The sequence below is a fragment of the Haemaphysalis longicornis genome, unplaced genomic scaffold (assembly GCF_048455015.1).
Source record: "Haemaphysalis longicornis isolate Haplotype H1 unplaced genomic scaffold, Haemaphysalis longicornis Haplotype H1 scaffold_91, whole genome shotgun sequence".
Taxonomy (NCBI): domain Eukaryota; kingdom Metazoa; phylum Arthropoda; class Arachnida; order Ixodida; family Ixodidae; genus Haemaphysalis; species Haemaphysalis longicornis.
The window spans coordinates 685,272-703,353 of NW_027526462.1; the positions used below are offsets into that span (position 1 = coordinate 685,272).

The window sequence follows — 18,082 nt, forward strand, 5'->3', positions numbered from 1 at the left end:
GAAACAAAATTACACGTGAAAACTCCTAAAAGAAAACGGTGCCCAGGAAATCAGAGCCTGCCAAAGCAACAAAAAGAAAATATGTACATGACAACGCCAACGGTTATTGACCTACTCATGCGTATAGTGAACAATCATATAATTTTCCCTAGTCCACAGTCTCGTAGGAAACGAAGAAAAATTTTCGTTTCCAAAGGTAAGCCGTTGATGTTGGCCTAGAATCCGAGAAAGTGACACCGTTTAAACCTGCGTCAACGTATCTTCCGCTGGTGTATTTCTGTGCTTACCAAAGTTACACACGGAAACACCCGTGGGCCGAGAAAGTTTCAAAAGAACCAATCTTTCTGATTTTGTGCCTCAACAATCTATAAATTAGGGGAGGCGGTGCCTAGGGGGTTACTGCAATTCCACCGATCCGTGAACTTAAATATCAAACACAAAACGCTTCCCTTCGCGAGGCTCGTCCAGATTGTCAGTGGCAAATTGCATTACTTCATTTAATAACAACTGTTGCACTCCTCAGATATATCTCGTAAACATGTAAAGAGTGACATAGAAGGTAAAACACGCCGCGGTGGCTCAGTGGCTATGGTGTTGCGCTGCTGAGAACGAGGTCGCGGGTTCGTTTCCCGGCCGCGGCGGCCGCTTTTTTGATGGAGGCGAAAATGCCCATGTGTACGAGATTTGGGCGCACGTTAAAGATCCCCAGGTGGCCAAAATTATTAGGGAGCCCTCCACTACGGCGTCCCTCATCACTTGATTTGCATCGGCGCGTTAAACCCCATATCAATCAAATCGACAGAGACGGTAAATTGATCTCTCTAGATTAAAATGCTACAACCGCTTGAATAATACCCTGGCGACAGGTGCATGCAAGCATCGAAAAAGGAAAAAAAAAATGTACAAGTGCGGCACGCACACACACAGCTGGCTGGCGCCGCATCTTTTCAAAGTGCTATGAGTTGTGCCGCGGCTCCGCCAGATGGCGCCACGGGTCCCGCGACCGAGAGAAGACGCAGTGAAAATCCCCCTCGCGAGGGGCACGATCAAATGCAGAGCATTTCCGGGGGCGCACGACGTTAAGTAGTTTGCGTTACGTTAATGTTGTTGCACTTGTGGCAACTGCTGACGAGAGAGCGCTCATCAGCAGTAATTTGAATGAGTCAACGATATAAGGCGCGTTCGTAGCGTCCCATTCTGTGTCGGCTTGTGGCGCAGTGGGTAGAGCACCGCCCGCAGGGTCGAGGGATCGAAACCGGGCGCAGGATAGTATTTTTTTATATATAGTAGGGACAACGACGGTGCGGACTACGGACGTCAACGCGGGTGACATCGTGAGTTACTGAAATGCTCTGCATTTAAAACTCGAAAGAACATCAAAAATGATTTTACTGACGAACATGTCCGCACGTGTAGCTAATATATTTCCCAATTGTGTGGGTAGTTCATTGAGGCGAAGGCAGCCTGAAGGAATGCTTCATGCCCAGTAAAAATATTTATTCCATTTGGTAAGGATTGGCTACAATTTTCTAAAGCTTCACTCCTGATGAGCACGCCTAAGGGTAACACACTGTGACGGCAAAAAAGCGGCCTTCGCTGGCCTACGCAGTATCCCTTTACGAATAACCGGGGCTTTTAAAATACCAGTACATCACAAAATGAATTCAGAAAACACGAACATTCAGTGGTAGCGAAAGTTGTCAAATCTGCATGATCAACAAAATTATCCACTTGAAAATCCGCAGTTTCACTTGTCCATGCCGAAATCACCAATGCACGATTGCGATCCGCCCGACTTGCAGTGTCCCCGTTTCCCGACTCGACCAGTTCACGGGTAAGTTTGTCATGACAAAGGTCCATCCCGCAGGTTGTCAGCAGTAGTCCGCATTTTCAGGCTTTTGCTTTGCAAGACGACGTACAAAGTTTCCTTTCATGACCCTGCTGGTTTCTTCCATTGTAAGAACAAACTTGTGGCATATTTAGATTGAACCATTAACGTACGGAACGACATTTGGAATGGGAGCCTCAGTGCCTTGCGAATCATTTTTTTCCTCGTTACACTGCCCTCCCTCACTGGGAGACTTTGGGGGATTGTCGGAGGCATCTTCAGTCGGAATTGCACCCTCGTTCCGGCTGCTCTTGCCATGACCAGTTGAGACTCTCGACACCAGGCGAATGGGTCCTCGCAGGTCCACGAGTAGTGGAATTCTGGAGACCGTGAAAAAGGAAAACCGGTTTCTTCCAGGCAATTGTCGGGGCCCGTGGCGCCTCGGAAGGGAACACCAGGATGCGCTGGAGTGTACCTTGGCTCGTTGACGGCAACTCGGCAGACACGACATGCTTTTTCCCATGTCGTTCTCAACAGTTCTGTTCGTATTTCACAGCAATATTGATTCCCGAATTGAGAGAAAAATGTAGTGGAAAGCTGGCCTGCCAACCAGCGATCGTTTGGTCAGTGTCCGTCGCAACTGTGAGTCGTTCAAAATAACTAGCTTGTTCCAGGATGGCTTCCGAACTTGAAAGCTCGAATACCCTCCTACGCACAAGCGTCGGTTATTGTATCGCCGAGCACTCCTCCAAGTTCAATCCTAACCGCAAATCTGCTGTGTCGCAGTGAAGTAACACTGGGTGTCGAGCTTTCTTTGTGAGTCGCAACGTCACAAAGTTTCTTAACAATACTCTAATACGCAGGCCTTCCTCTTGAACAGAAAGTTCCCTTCAAAGCAAACGAAGCAGACGGGCTAGTACCATATGGAAGACGACACGCTATTGCTACTGCTGCCAAATATTTTTTCCCGTCTCACAGAGATGAAACCTATACAGGGAAGAGCACAATGTCTTGATATAGTCTGGTTCGCACGCAAAAGGTGCCTATACATAAGGTTTTTTAAAACCATTACTGTTGACTACTGCCTCCACGTGCTCTGCAATCAATTTAAAGATAGGTCACTGAACAAGCTAACTGCAACCACAAATCAATAAAACACGTAACGCCTAAAAGCCTTTCTATAACGGCGAAAATTCTCTAATGGCCAACGCTCAACGCTTTCTACCATTGGTATGTAGATTTACGACACACTGCGGTATCAGGATTTCTAATGTCCAATGCCTCCCGCACTCAATAACTCGCGCGCCCACAAAAGACTGCATTTCAGTGCCAGACGACGAACATCACAGACTACTCGGCAGCACAAGTTCCGCACGGAGATAGCTGAGACGCTGTTGAAAGCAGTAGTCATGCCTATTAGGTTTCTAAGTTGTCTTTTGGGCTCGCTTCCGTGTGCTTGCAAATTACTTGGTTCGCTGCAGGTTTGTCTTTGAATCCATGTTGCTGTTGAATCCAGGCAATGAAGAGGTTACCAATGGTGGAAGGAACTCTTCTGCAATGAAGCACTGAGCACAGAATTCAAAGGTGCAGACCGATCTCGAATGCACAACGAATAATATTCAACACACTTGGGAATCACCAGACACCTCTTCACACATCACTGTGACAGTGGGGTGACAAGCGACGCAGATTCAGTCTCATCGGAAAGAACGCTGCCGTCACAGTGCGGCCTTGTCACCGGACCTAAATGATTTTCTGGCGTGTCGCGACAAGCACTTCGGCAGCGCAACCACTTTGCCAAATCGATGCACTCTTTTCACGCATACTCGACAGGGCGGGTTGCCGTGGACACGGTGCTTCCCCCTTTGTTTATTTCAGCAGTGACGTGCACGAGATAGAACGCCTTATCGACTGCCAGGAATGGACAACATCGCCTTTTTGGCTACCCGTTCTGCAGCGGGCTCAAAAACACCTTTGCATCATAGAAAACAGCGTGAACTTAAGACAGAAGCATGCTACTATATTACCAAAACTAGAAGGAGTTGAAGCGGTTTCATTTCGAACTCCTAGTTTTGCACGCAAGGCGCAGTTTCGGATGCGCTAGTAATCTAACTATGGCGTCATGATATCCGAGTGCATGAGTTTGGTCTTAGTACTCGTGTATTTGTTGCGTTTTCAATAGAATTAGTCTTGAGTTCAGCGTCGTTCATTCTTCTTTTTCTCGTGTATTCATCTACTTGGTTTCCCCTCAAAAGATTTGTGTATTTCACTTTTAGTTACCCGCCCTATAAAATAGCCCTAAGGCGAAATCTGTGTTTCGCTTGATATCGCTCGGTTTGCTGGGGCACGGAGAGCATATCTATGGCAGGTTCCCCGGTGTGATGAACAGCTACGTTTTGTTTAGTGTTTACAAGGTCAGAGATCATTGATTTACCATTGCATGCGGTGCTATTCATAAGCCGTAACCAGCATAAACACAACATGAGAAATTCGTTTTTTTTTGTTTTCCAGCAAACGGAGTTGAAGGAACAAAGTTATACAGACAGGGGTCCTAAAGTGGAAAAACTGCGTTTACCTTCTACACTGGCGTACATGTCACAGACGTTTCACTCCCCGAATCTGTGCATAAATAATTCACTAATTCAATTAGAAGCTCACTTGGTCATTTACGGTTTTCGGTCGAGACCACTATGTGTTTAGCAGACATACACGTGTGAGTTAGTTCAGCAGACTCTACCTTACCCAAATTAGTTTACCCAAATGCGAGGAAATTGGCTGCTTCGCAGTTGGACTGTTGTTCTCAGAGTAAGCCTCAGAGCGAGAGCGCTGCATTAGAGTGTGAAGTGTTGTAACTAACTCTCTAGTGGTGCCCCTCAGAATACCGGCGAAGTCAGAGGATGCACCGAACCGTCGGAAGGGTAAAAGTTGACTGATATGGACGAAATATAGAATACCTTGTATGCCGTAAAACTTTGAGCCGCAGAATGTGCCTAGCGTGGGTGGTTTGGCGAATAGGGTGGAAGTAATTCCAAAGTCAGACAAACGGAAAGAGGCGCAGAAAGAACCCACCAACACCATGCGCAGAAAGGGTAACTCAGCTAGGGTTGCCGTCAGCATCAGCAGTCGCTAGTCTATCAATGGGTTTTCTACCACTTTTTAAATTTTCTGCTTATCTATTACCAAACACACTGCTAGCCTCATGTCCAAGGCTGCGGCGAAGGTGTTAAGTGTATAGATATATAAAAGCATGGGATCTATGCTGCTTGTACGCAGGCACCTCCTGAGGACAAGATGGTCGGCATCTGGAAGGCCTCAGCTTTTAACTATTTTGATGTCCCCGTTGACGAAGGCTTGCCGCCCCTACTTGTCAGTGAAGCAGTGGAGTTTTTGGCGTCTTTCCCAACGACGGCCACGCCCCCTCCCTGGATGGCAATCGGAGTAACGCCGGTGTCGTTGCTTGCACGTCCAGATCTGCCATGATTTTTGTCAGCCCCTGCAAAGTCACAACGTGGGCAGGCAGGCAGTAACTACCGTGAATGCAGCGTTCACCAAAATTTCAAAACCGTTTTTCACTTATCAGTTGAATACTAAAGAACCTTCGAGTTTTCCTCGCCCTATTGTTAACTGCGGTGGGCAAGGTCGTTGTCACGACGATTGACCTTATCTCCCCTCTCGTTATTCATTTGCGGTAGAGGCTGTGAGCACTAAATCTGGGCCGGAAATTCGTCAAATTGGCAATAGTGCATGTGTTTCTTAATCAGACGCCAGGGATCTTTAGAGTTGCCTTAAAGATGTACGGCACTTCATGTAATCACACCGCTTTCCAATCCTTACCCTATCAGACTTCCGGCACACGCGCATTCCCCTCTCTGGTTCCATTGCTCGGCAGTCTTTAAAAGGTATGACACTTTCAAGACTTGTTCTCGCTGCACAAAATGACTTGACCACGCTGTCACACAAAATACAAGACTCTGTCACAAGTTTGCTAAAACATTCTACCCTGCTATTTACCCTAATCGCCGCCTGTATACCTCCTCTTTCTGCTATCTATAGAGGTAGTCTCCAGGACCATACCTCGGCAAAGTTATCGTGGCTCACTCAAACTCACTCATAAATTTATTTTCGAATTACTCTCACTCAAACTCAGACTTCTTGCTAAGCAGCACGTCTGCGCTCACTCAAACTCAAACTCACGCGCGAGTTTAGTCCAATTGAGTCTGAGTGAGTGGGCTCATGAGTGAGACTGCCGACCTCGGTCCAGGACATCGTACGGACCGGCCTGGCCCCACACGTGTCACATAGTGACTTTAGTGGCACTATTCTTTTTGGAACACTGCATATTACAGTAAGTCATAGGCGACCTCGCTACGCTGTTTGTCGCAGTGACTTGGCTGTAGTTAACACCGGTGGGCCTGCCTTAAACCGAGGCTGAGTCTGAAGCCCACTCGATGTAACCATACTTTCTCTGAAGTTCTTGAAAGCAGTCGTTTGTCGACGTTGGCTGGCACGATCCCCATAATGTGCTCATCTATTACGGTGAAACTGTTTATGGGTAGGCTTCCTTAAATCCTTCCTCTGCATAGACAAAAACTCAGCTCCAGTCAAGTGTCATGCGTCACTCCAGGGATAATTCCGAAATCCATCCACAAAAAAGGGAACGTTCCAGTAGGTGAGCTATCGGCACACGGTCACCATAAAAGAAGCACGCCATTTAAAGCGTCCCACTTGTGCGTCTCATCGCTTTGACATTCATTATGAGTAGATTAGTTGTCAATAAGCCCTGTCTTTGGTGATTTGGAGTGCACGGCCACCTTGTCGTCATGCGGGAATGTCTTTAGCATTCAACACTCCTCCTGTAATGGGCAACATCATGTGCGAACTGGAAGTGCCTGATGTACGTAGAAATGACAAAGCCTGTCCTGAATTCCTCGTTCACCAGAAAGGTCTGGGCCCAGTTCGAGTGCAAACTCGGGCGGCGGGTTTGTTCGCACTGCGATCAGGTCGACCATAATGGCAGCGACCACAAGACACCATGATCTGGCCGTTGCTTTTCAGGACATATTTTCAGGACGTCGCGGACTGCGCCATCCGACACACAGATGCGGTGGCGGCTGCCAAATCACAGGTAGTCTGCAGCTAGGTCTTATGCGGCAGCATGTGGCGATTTCCAAACCTGTCGCTGACATTCCCCTGCAACCCTGCCACCACGTCCAAGCGGCGAGTCTCTGGATCAACAGTCTAGCCACGCGAGAATGGACAAGACTAAGGAGTCGGAATTTGGGCCTGAAGACGAATCGGACATCATTGAGGAGATATGGTGCCCTCCAGTGACCTTGCTGATTTCTTTGTGAAATGTTGCCTTCCGGCGCTACCCCTCTGTTTAGCAATATCAACTACAACACGATATGAGCCCCGACTCTAACGTCGAAAAGGCTACCTTCAAAGTATCGCCAGGTCGCAAAAATGTAACCCCCGGTCATACTGCCCGCCATCGCCGGCCTAGAAATGGCGACCCTGCACGGCGGTGAGGAGAGCATCCGCCAAGCCTGGCACAGCCGTCACATCAAGGGCTCTCAATCAGGTTCCCAGTGACCTCTCCCCGTCAGCTGTTGACTACGGCATCACTGGGCCCATCTTTGTTCTACACGACCTTCGCCTCATCAACCCATGAACTAGGTGCAGGACATGCTGCTTCTCTCTCCTCTCCACTGGACCTCCAGACGCGTCAAAGCGGACCCTGCCTCCTTCGTGGGCGGGCACAAACGACGTCGACTATAGCAGGAACTGGGCGTCGGAATTGAAGTGCCTTCCTACGATAGTAAGTTTTCAAATTGAGAGGAAGACCATGGTTCGCTCAAGTATTTATTGATTTTATTTATTTATTTATTTATTTATTTATTTATGTATTTATTTATTTATTTAAAAATAATGTCAGTCTCTTTTTTAGATCAAATCAGGTGGGTATACATGAATAGATGTGAACAAAGATAGTAAGAATAATTAGGTAGAGAACATAACAACAGCGACTAAACATTATTAAGTTCGTAAGGAAGAGACATGCTGGTTTTGTTTACACCGTTCAGTTTGAGCAAGAAAACGAAAGTTCACGACTTATATTTCAACAAATATATGACGGGACAGAACTAGGACGTGCACATGTGTGGATGTAGCGTTACAACTTAATCAAAGTAAAGACTGATGACGCCCTCACAGCATGTGATACAAAATCAATAGGTTGCAACAAAATATACTGTTACGGAACGCCGTCATACATAGTCAAGAACAGTTGCACAAGCAAATTTGGCGGCACGCAATACAGGCAAATGGCCAGATAGGGTACTATGCACCCTGCAGTGTAACCTCCAACGCGGGCTTGAAAAACTTTCCAAGTATATGTTTTTATCCTCTTATAGGGCTACTATTCGCGATTGTCGACAAAATTTCAGGTAGTTACATGTGTTAGTGGTGGGCGGGCTGAGGTAGTTCCTATTCCGAATTGTGAAGACAAAAAATAAGTACTTAAAATCATCTTTATGACAGAAAGATTCTGCTAAAGTGCGCGGCTGAATTGCCTTGTTTCCCTGGTTTCAGGAAGGCGTCTGTTTTATGATGTCGCAGGAGTTCAAGGAGGTACCTTAGACGCCCTTGTTGGGCTCTAAGGTCTAGTGTAGGAAGCCCACAGTCACATGACATAGTTGATGAGTAGGCACGCATATGCTTATTGCGGATACAGTTAAACCGGGATAAAACGAAGTTTACAAAAGTTCGCAATTTTTTGTTACATTCAGGTTTTCGTTACATGCAGGTTACGAAATAAAGCTCGCGTAAATGAAGCGGAAACAAAACCAAAATTTTAGACATCACTGAAGGTGAAATCACCGTTCAAATATTTATTTCACAGTGGAAAACTGCGTGATTTCCGCCTAAGGCTTTTGCAAGTACTCAGGCACTACGCGGCGCTGCAATTAAGCAGGGTCGCTTACCCCCGTATTCACAAACGTAAAGTAATTCGCACTTTTGCCTTTTGACACTTTTTGGTTCCAAACGCGTTTTAAGAAACTAACTTCTGCTGAAAGGGCGCCTTTTTTGTGAACTTGATGCTCTTTTCCACACTCAAAATTGTTGCAAGGAGCTAGATGGGATACTGTACCGGATGGAGACGGCATTTTAAATTGCGAGCTCGTCTTGAAAACGGAAAACGTTTCATTTTGTGGCAGCAGAACTCATCACCGACGAGCCGACACCCCACATGCCAGTGAAGACACGGGACTACATGCCGATCGGCAGTTTTAGCCCCTCAAAACTTATGTCTCCAACCGACACCACGCTCACACGTGGAAACACACGGTACCTTGCGTTGTAGTTAAGTAAAGTGCCATTACTCTTGTCACTTGGTGTCACGCTACAGAGGCAAAACCTAAACTGAGGGCTACATTAGCCATGGGATGATGCTTGCCTTTCTGTTCATCATCGTCATCATCATCATCACGACGTCACACCACAAGATGTGACGTGGCAATGAAGGCACTGCTCGTAATAAAATGTATTGACAGGCAAATACGAGCTGGTAGCTAAAGCAGCACCAGTGTTCCAGGTACAGCGCGCACGTCCGCAAGGCTCTCGGCGTCGTCGTCGTCTCTCTCTCTCAAGGCTGTGTACCAGATTGGCGGTGGCGCATATCCCTGGAGGAGAGGTTGGCCATAACTCAACACCTGGATTGCCAATGTGCAAGAGCCCGTGACATAACCCCCGGCGGCGAGAGCACTGACCCGGTGCAAACGACGGAACAAGGTTAGAGGCAGCTTGGATCGCGGGAATGGTACAGCCTCAGACGGGAGACGTGCACAAGTTGCGACGTTGAATGGGATGACGGCGAAGGCGTGAGGGGTCCAATTTCGTAGATCACGGTAGTTACCATTCGTAGGATGCGGTAAGGGCCCGTGAAACAACAGAGCAGTTTTTCAGAGAGGCCGACGTGGCACGATGGGGTCCACAGGAGGACTAAAGTGCCAGGGGCGAAGTACACATCGCGATGGTGCTGGTCATAGCGCCCTTTCTGGGCTGCTTGTGCTGTCGATATCCTGGCGCGGGCAACCTGTCGGGCCAAGTCAGCGTGCGCTATCGCGTCTAGTGCATATTCGCTTCTCATCGTCCCCGAGTTAGGCAATACGGTGTCCAATGGCAAGGCAGGGTCGCGCACAAAAAGAAGAAAGAAAGGAGAGTAGCCAGCAGTGTCGAGGCGAGAAGAATCATAAGCAAAAGTAACGTAGGGTAGTGGTACGTCCCAGTCACGGTGGTCGGCGGACACGTACATGGCCAGCATATCCGTGAGCGTCTTGTTGAAGCGTTCAGTAAGTCCGTTTGTCTGGGGGTGATAGGCGGTGGTAAGGTTGTGCTTGGTACGGCAGGAACGAAGGAGGTCATCAATAACTTGAGACAAGAAGTAGCGCCCACGGTCCGTAAGCAGTTGACGAGGAGCGACGTGGTGCAAGATTACATCATGCAGGAGGAAGTCGGCTACGTCTGTGGCACAGCTGGTGGGGAGGGCACGTGTGATAGCGTAACGCGTTGCATAATCGGTGGTGACAGCAATCCACTTGTTTCCCGACCGGGACAAGGGGAAAGGGCCAAGCAGGTCCAATCCTACACGGAAACATGGTTCTGCGGGGACATCGATTGGTTGAAGGGTGCCGGCTGGAAGCTAACGAGGCGTTTTTCGGCGTTGGCAGAGGTCACAAGCCGTGTCGTATCGCCTCACGGACCGGTAAAGGCCCGGCCAGTAAAAGCGCCGACGCACGCGGTCGTAAGTCCGAGCCACGCCAAGGTGACCAGCTGTAGGCGCGTCGTGAAGCTCGCGGAGGACGTCAGAGCGGAGATGCTGAGGCAGAGCAAGCAGCTCGTCAGGCCCGTCTTCGCGAAAGTTTCGGCGGAACAAGACGCCATCACGAAGCATAAATGCACGTGTAGAAGGGTCGGCCGGCTCGGAGCTGAGACGTTCGATGATCTTGCTAAGAGTCGGATCACGGCGCTGATGGTCAGCAATGTTGAGCAAGTCCGACTGAGCGAATACGCCGGGGTCGTCGTCATTGTCTCGAGGGTCAGGGGGGTCAACAGGGTGACGAGACAGGCAGTCCGCGTCCCTGTGCATGCGACCAGACTTGTAGACGACCGAGTACTCGTATTCCTGTAGCCGTAATGCCCAACGACCAAGTCGTCCGGTGGGGTCCTTTAGAGTGGAAAGCCAGCATAACGCATGGTGATCCGTAACTACGGCGAATGATTTGCCATACAAGTACGGACGGAACTTGCTTACAGCCCATACAAGTGCGAGGCATTCACGCTCAGTGATAGAATAGTTGCGTTCGGCCGGGCTCAAAAGGCGACTGGCATACGCTATCACTCTGGTGCGACCGGTCTGTTGCTGGACCAATACAGCTCCTATGCCATGCCCACTCGCATCAGTACGAACTTCTGTCGGAGCCGTAGCATCGAAATGGGCCAAAATCGGACAACGGGTCAGACGGTCAATGAGAGTGGAAAAAGCCGTGGCTTGCGCGGAGCCCCACGAGAACGAAGTATCGGTCTTTAGAAGATCCGTGAGCGGGCGGGCTATGTCAGCGTTGTTTTTGTTTTTAGTTTTTGTTTTTGTTTTTTGTTTTTAGTGATCCTAGACATTTCCATAACTGCTGCTTTCGTGTTAGTATTCGGTAAAATAGTGCATATCTGCGGCCGATTTTTTAGTAAATGTGCAAGACACAATGACTGATCACCTTAGCGAGTTCGTTACATCAATGTTATTGCCGCAGCGCCTTCGTTACACATAGGTCGTAAACACATGGGCTTCAATGAAGGTGGCAATAGGGAATTAAAAAACTTCGTTAAATGGAGGAGTTCCTTACATGGAGGTTCATTACATCCAGGTTTAACTGTAAATATGAAAGCTTCCGTCTGAATCCTATCCAGTCTTCATTAATATTAGTGGCAGTATACGGGAACCATATGACGTTGGCATAGTCCAGTAATGTCCTTATGTACGCGGTGTAAGCTGATAGTTTAGTTCATTTCGGTGCAAGCCGCAAACATCCTCGGATATAAAACAAGTTCCGCTAGGCTCCGGACGCAATGCTTCCAACGTGAGGGTCCCATTTGAGATCAGATGTTATAATCACCACTTAGGATTTGTGTCAATTTACTTTGACCAGTAGCGTGGCAAATATGCGGTCAGAGAAATTCATTTCTTGTCACTGCGATAATGACTGTTAGCTCCAGATTATTATTAGTTCGGCACATGGTGCACTAGTTGTCAAGCTGGTTTAAAGAACGAGTAAGCGCGAGATGGTCTCTAGGATTGTTGATTTCCTGTAAGATAATAAAATCGATATTCACGTCAAAGGAAACATCTGCTGTGATGTCATTAATAAAAATGAGGAAAAGGAATGGTCCAAGAACTGTGCCCCGAGGGACCCCGGACGTGAAACGTTTGCTCTTTGACAGCATGTACTCACAGATTAGGAACTCCGAACGGTCATATATAGGAAGTCTTTAATCAAGGCTGGTAAATTGCCGGTTACGATTATACCATTTGTATTTCGATTAGTTTGCTATTGCATACCGGGTCAAACACTTCTGAAAAATCGAGCAGTATTAGACCTTTTTGTGTGGGGTTATTGATGGAAAAGTCGAAGTCGTGTAAAACTTCTGTAAGCGGCATATTTGTTGACAGTCCAATTTTAAGTAAGCGTTTGGTAGGTTATAATGTGACTTTAGCCTCTGGGAATGATGTTAGCTGCTTTATAATTGTGTAGAGTATTTTGCACGATGTACAAGTCAGGGAGATCGGTCTGCAGTTGGAAGGGTCTGTTCTGTTGCCTGTTGGAGGTACCCGTGTTATTTCTGCCTTTTTCCAGTCAACCGGAAGCAGAGATGCAGCAATTAATTTATGGCAAACCAGTCATAGATACCTGCTACACCATTCTGCATATCGTCTGGGAAAATTGTTTGTAATAGCGTCTGGCCGTCAAGTGTTTTTATGGTCACGATCAACAAGAAGTTAAGAATTTTCTCACCAGTGATAATCATTGGGTAAGTTGCAATACTCTAAGCTAATGGGATGTCAGGAGTTTTGCCGTTACCGGCCGCGGCGGCCACTTTTCTGATAGAGGCGAAAAGCAAAAACGCTCGTGTGTACGAGATTTCGGTGCACGTTAAAGATACCCCGGTAGTCGCAAAATTAATCCGGAGCCCTCCACTACGGCGCGCCTCATCGCCTGCGTTGCGTTGGCGGGTTAAACTCTACAATCAATCAATGAAATTTTGCATGTTATCTTTTCGTAAAAACTAAGTGCAGAAAATCGTTGTAGAGATTAGCTTCAGCTCTTTTTTTTTTCCGACGAAAAAGGGGGGGGGGGTCTGTTCTTGGGGGTAGGAGGTGGTTCAGAATCTACCCGAGTTATCGTTTGTGAATAAAGCCAGTATTTGTTTGAAGTAGTATTGTTTGAAGCCGTATTGAGGTTTCTTCTTTTGGATGCTGAAGGCTTTTGAGACTTTGCTAAACGGAGGTAGGTAAGGCATATATTCGGGTGCAACAGGTTGATCATGTTTTTGTGCAACAGGTTGACCATGTTTTCTTGCAATGATAATTTTTAATGAATTTTATTTTTTATTTTTTAGGCAATACTGCAGGCCAGATTTAGGCCCAAGCAGAAGTGGGAAGATGAATACATAGCATATCACGTCAATTTAACTATACAAGCTTTATCTCAGATACATCAACAAAGATAACAGTCAAGAAATTCTACATGTGAAAAAGCTGATCAATTGATGTATGCAGATTTGGCGAAGTTAAACACAGTGGAAGGGGTACTGTTCCACTCAGATATTGTTCGCGGGAAAAATGAATATTCATGAGTGTTTGTGGGGGCGAACAAGGGCGTAAATTTAAAGGGGAGGTAGTGCCTGGTAGGCCGAGAGGAAAGTTTTCGGTACCAAATATCGACAAGAAATTTTAATCGGCTGCTTCTTCGGGAGTCCAGCGTTGGAATTCCGTTATTCTGCATGGGTGTGGCAGGTGAATCGTGTCTTTGATAGCGGTTATAAATATTCCGCAGAGCTTGGCTTTGATTTCGTTCGAGCGTCCCAATATCTTTTTTGAATGCGGGTCTCAGCGGAAGCATAGAACCGTGCCCAACATTTTGGGTGTTGGATTTTAATCAAGCAGTTGACCCTCATCTTCATTTTCGGGGACGTGGACGAAACAGTCCCTATAGTGGTACTCATGCGTTCAAATGTCTGATGGTAAATTTCATCATATCGACGCACCGGTACGTTCCACGTAGCGACCAACCACGGTCACGGGTTTGTTGCTACGTGGGCGGGAACAGTCTGATAACCCGTCTTGGAACTCTCACACCAGATGAACAAGAAAAGCACTGAAAAAACGTGGACTCCTAAAGCATCGTTTACGGCAAGCTAACTCCATTACCAGATTTCACGCTTATGTCTCATTATTAGACATTAATTCGAGCATGCGTCGATTATATGGCACCCATTGTTAATCTAACAAACTCTTTAGAGTCTCTTCAAAAGAAAGCTGCAAGGTTCATTTTTTCATCCTACTTTCGACAGCACAGTGTGTCTTCACCCGTCATCATGCGGGGAAAGTTTTGTCATAGTTCCATTCCTTGTATATACAAGGAATGGAAGTATACAAAGAGGACGTGGAAGTATAAGGAGTGGAGGTATGACGCCCGCAAACGAGTTGGTGCTATGACATCATAGCACCAACTCGTTTGCACGCCCTCACATTCCCCGCCGCCCCTGTTTTTTCTCGTCGTGATCATGCTTATAAAGTTAACCCGACATTCGCCAGAACAGATATTTATCCGAATTCCCGCTCTTCGCAGTATCGCCGAATAAAATTCGTTGCCGTGACACGTAGCCAACATAACCGAGACGTCCTCATTTCAAACTGCCCTCTTAGCCTTCCTTGAGAATGAACTGATCACTGTCTTGATGCCATGCACGAGCCAATGAACACCCGGAATTTTTTTCACCCTTTTTATTTCTTCTGTAAGCAAGCAACGAAACAACCGTGTCATTGGCTCACGTCTGATTTCTTCGCATTCGGCTGCAATGGCGCCATCCAGAAACCCCGCCTCCTTTAGTCTTTGCTTGGAAATCAAAGCTAGTGACCATCAAGTGCTGGCACTACTTATCAAGTGCTGACCGTATAAGCGTGCCCATGGTATGTTATTATTAACTAGTTAAACAGCTGTTCTTAAGAAGCTATTCTTAGCTAGTTAAGAATAGCATAGCATGGGCATGCGCATAGTGTGGAGCTGCCATGGGTTGGTGTGAGCGTCCTTTATAACTCCTAGCGCATGCGCAAAGCGCTAACACGGCCGCTACACATGCCGTGGGCGGAGCTAGCAGCTGGGCGAGAGGTCGCGTGACGCTTGGCATTCAGCGACACCGAGGGTGGTGAAGCCGCAGATGTGCTCGGTGAGTATCTCCCGTCTGCACGTGGTCTCGTAGCTCAATTCGTAAGAAAACGGGCTCGCGTTCCGTTTCACCATTTGTTCCAGGTTTGATTCCAGGCGGTGCCAGTAACTTCTTTTGTTCGTTCGCGGGAGTTTTCTGTTCGCACCACCGATCGCGACAGAACCCATACGGGGCAGGGGTAAAAAGTTTCGCTTTAAAAACGTCTTAGTTGTTAGCGTTCATGTTTGTGTACTTCTTTCCCTGTCCTCGTTTAGGCGCTGTATTTCCCTAAATATTTAAGTCGTCTGTGTCGGCGTCGCTTTATATGTACCACGAGTGGAAAAACCGCTGCACCATTTCACCCTACCGCCCATCACGACGTTTTGCTAGTTTTTTTTAGAGAAAGCAGAAACAGTGTCCAATGCGCTGTTGATACTCCCTAGCTGTAGGGGTGGTTTCAGTCTGCCTTGCCTGCAAACCATGTGCAGCGACCGGTAGTAGTGCACGCGCATTCAACTTGGTAGGCTCTACTTCGGATCTGGTAGCCCCGGTGAGGGCCCTGCAGTAGTACTTTCTGGGGACTACCCACTCGGTGCATTGCGGCGAACACATTGGACGTCTGCCTGCCAAGCAGCAGCCGCCGGTTTATGCGCACGTTAACAGAACAATTAAGGATCTGCAGCCTGCATTGTCAAGCGTAACTTCGAGAGAATGTACGGCAAGCGAATTACCGTAATCCCTCGTTAACCCAAACTCGGATATCTCGAAATATCGGTTATGTGGAAACCCTTCCTCGTCGGGCATTTACAGGGCAATGCATACCGGTGTAGTCGTGGTGTTACGTGTTTTCAAGCCATATCGCGCCGGGAGGTGTTCCCAATGCTGTGGCCGGTACAATCGATCCTCATGAGTCATTCGGAGACCAAGCTGGTAACGCTGGGCGAAGAAACGTTTTTAACGTTGGCGCGCTCGTAACATAGTGGTCAAGGGAAAGACCTTGAGCATGTTACAGAGGCGTTGTTTATGCGATTAAATATAGTTCCTAGGCCCTTTCTTTGAACATCTTGTGAACTTAAACTCCCTGTGAATTTAATCTTGTAAAGCTTGTTCGCGGCTGACGACATTTGGCTTGTAGTTAGTTGATTGTCCGGATTGCTGTGAAGCCAATTGGCCGATTTCATGCTGTTAGGGAAGTGCTGTTAAAACTAGTCTGTGCGCCATGATAAAGTTTTTAATAATTACTTCTTTCTCAACAGACAGACAGACAGACAGACAGACAGACAGATATTTTTGCATTTACGTAGCTCAAAAAAAAAAACACAGATTATTGCCCTTTGTGAAGCTTGATAAACACGAAATCCGAGGTGACACGAAATTTGAGCTAAGCTTCAAGCTCTCACAATAAGTCGTGCGGCGAATAGCAATTCCTCTACATTATCAATCTCTATTAATGATCTGGAATTAGTGCGTTGACCTATACGCTCGTGGTGGATAATCGGGGCCCGGCACCTTTAACCAAAGAACCTAAACGTACCTCACGCTTGCTAATTTTTGACGTCCGCGGAGTAAAGGAGTCCGGCCTTCACATGACCGCGAGACAATGTGAAATTCAAAATTGAAAACTGCGTCTTTCTGTTCCTCTGTCACGTGCTCAACTTTCAAAGTCTGCTCCAGAGGACGGGGTAGCAACTACGGAATTTTCCAGCTCGCCTACGAGCAGCTGTCTTAAGGCAAGCGGGCCGGTAAACAAGCAAAACTACGCACACACACGAACATCTCGCGCTATGGATCGCTTTGTGCTTCAACGGCACGTACGCAAAATTCAATTGGCCGCGTGTCACTCTTTGTGGGCATAGAACAAAAATCCCCGAGCAAAAATGTCCAGTCAGAAACGCCTTTGCCATAAACAAAACCACGGAAGGAAGGCAGAACGAGCAGGCAGCCGTCATGGCTCCTCTAAAGTGTTTCACAAACTCTTAAACTGTGCTCGCGCCTGCTTTTTTCGCTTGCATTTCTTCGTGTGCATTGTTTATCATACCTATTCGGAACTGCGTAATGAGAGGCTGCACATCTGCAGAATGTAGCTTTATATAAGCAACCGGCAAGACACTCACGCGAGGTGACAACGGAGAAGTCTTTGATAGGTATTACTAAGGAGAGCCACAGGGCTGTTGCATCCAAAGCAGGTAACAGTGTTTAGGTACACCTGCTATATTTTTTCATTTTTTAAAATATAGTCTGTAACACATTCCTGTAAAGGAATTGTACGTTGACTATGGCATTGTTTAAACGTAACTACACTGGACTCCTGACCAAACTAGTTTAAATGACGCCTCAGCAAAATTGTTCCCTCTTGTGATTCATGACACATGAGTATTACTTCGGCAAAAAGTGTTCATAAATGTTATAGAGAGGGAAAATGTAGTAGCGTTCAATGATTCTATTAACAGCAGTGCTTTCCATGCACCAACCTGTTACAATTACCTTGACCTACAGGTCATCAATTATTAGTTTCAACTAACCATATCCAAATGTCATAAATATTTGTAACCGTAAGTCTTAGTTTTATGATTGCATTCAATATTTACAGCACCGAACGCTCCGATGATCGCACATGAAGCACAGATTTTGCAATGATTAGCCGATGCAACTTTAATTTCGGTCCCTTTCACAAAACTAATAACAACAAACTTCAGGGAGTTCACAACCAAGAGGCCTAAACTTATATATTATACCATTCGGAGACTGTCTGGGCCTGCATTTTTAAACACAGTG

The 18,082-nt window shown here is 47.0% G+C and overlaps 1 protein-coding gene across 1 annotated transcript in view; it reads right to left on the reverse strand.

Moving 5' to 3' along the window:
* The window catches only part of LOC144154788 (transmembrane protease serine 11D-like), a 39,458-nt gene that overhangs the window by 8,628 nt on the left and 12,748 nt on the right, over nt 1-18,082 (reverse strand). The window lies entirely within an intron of this gene.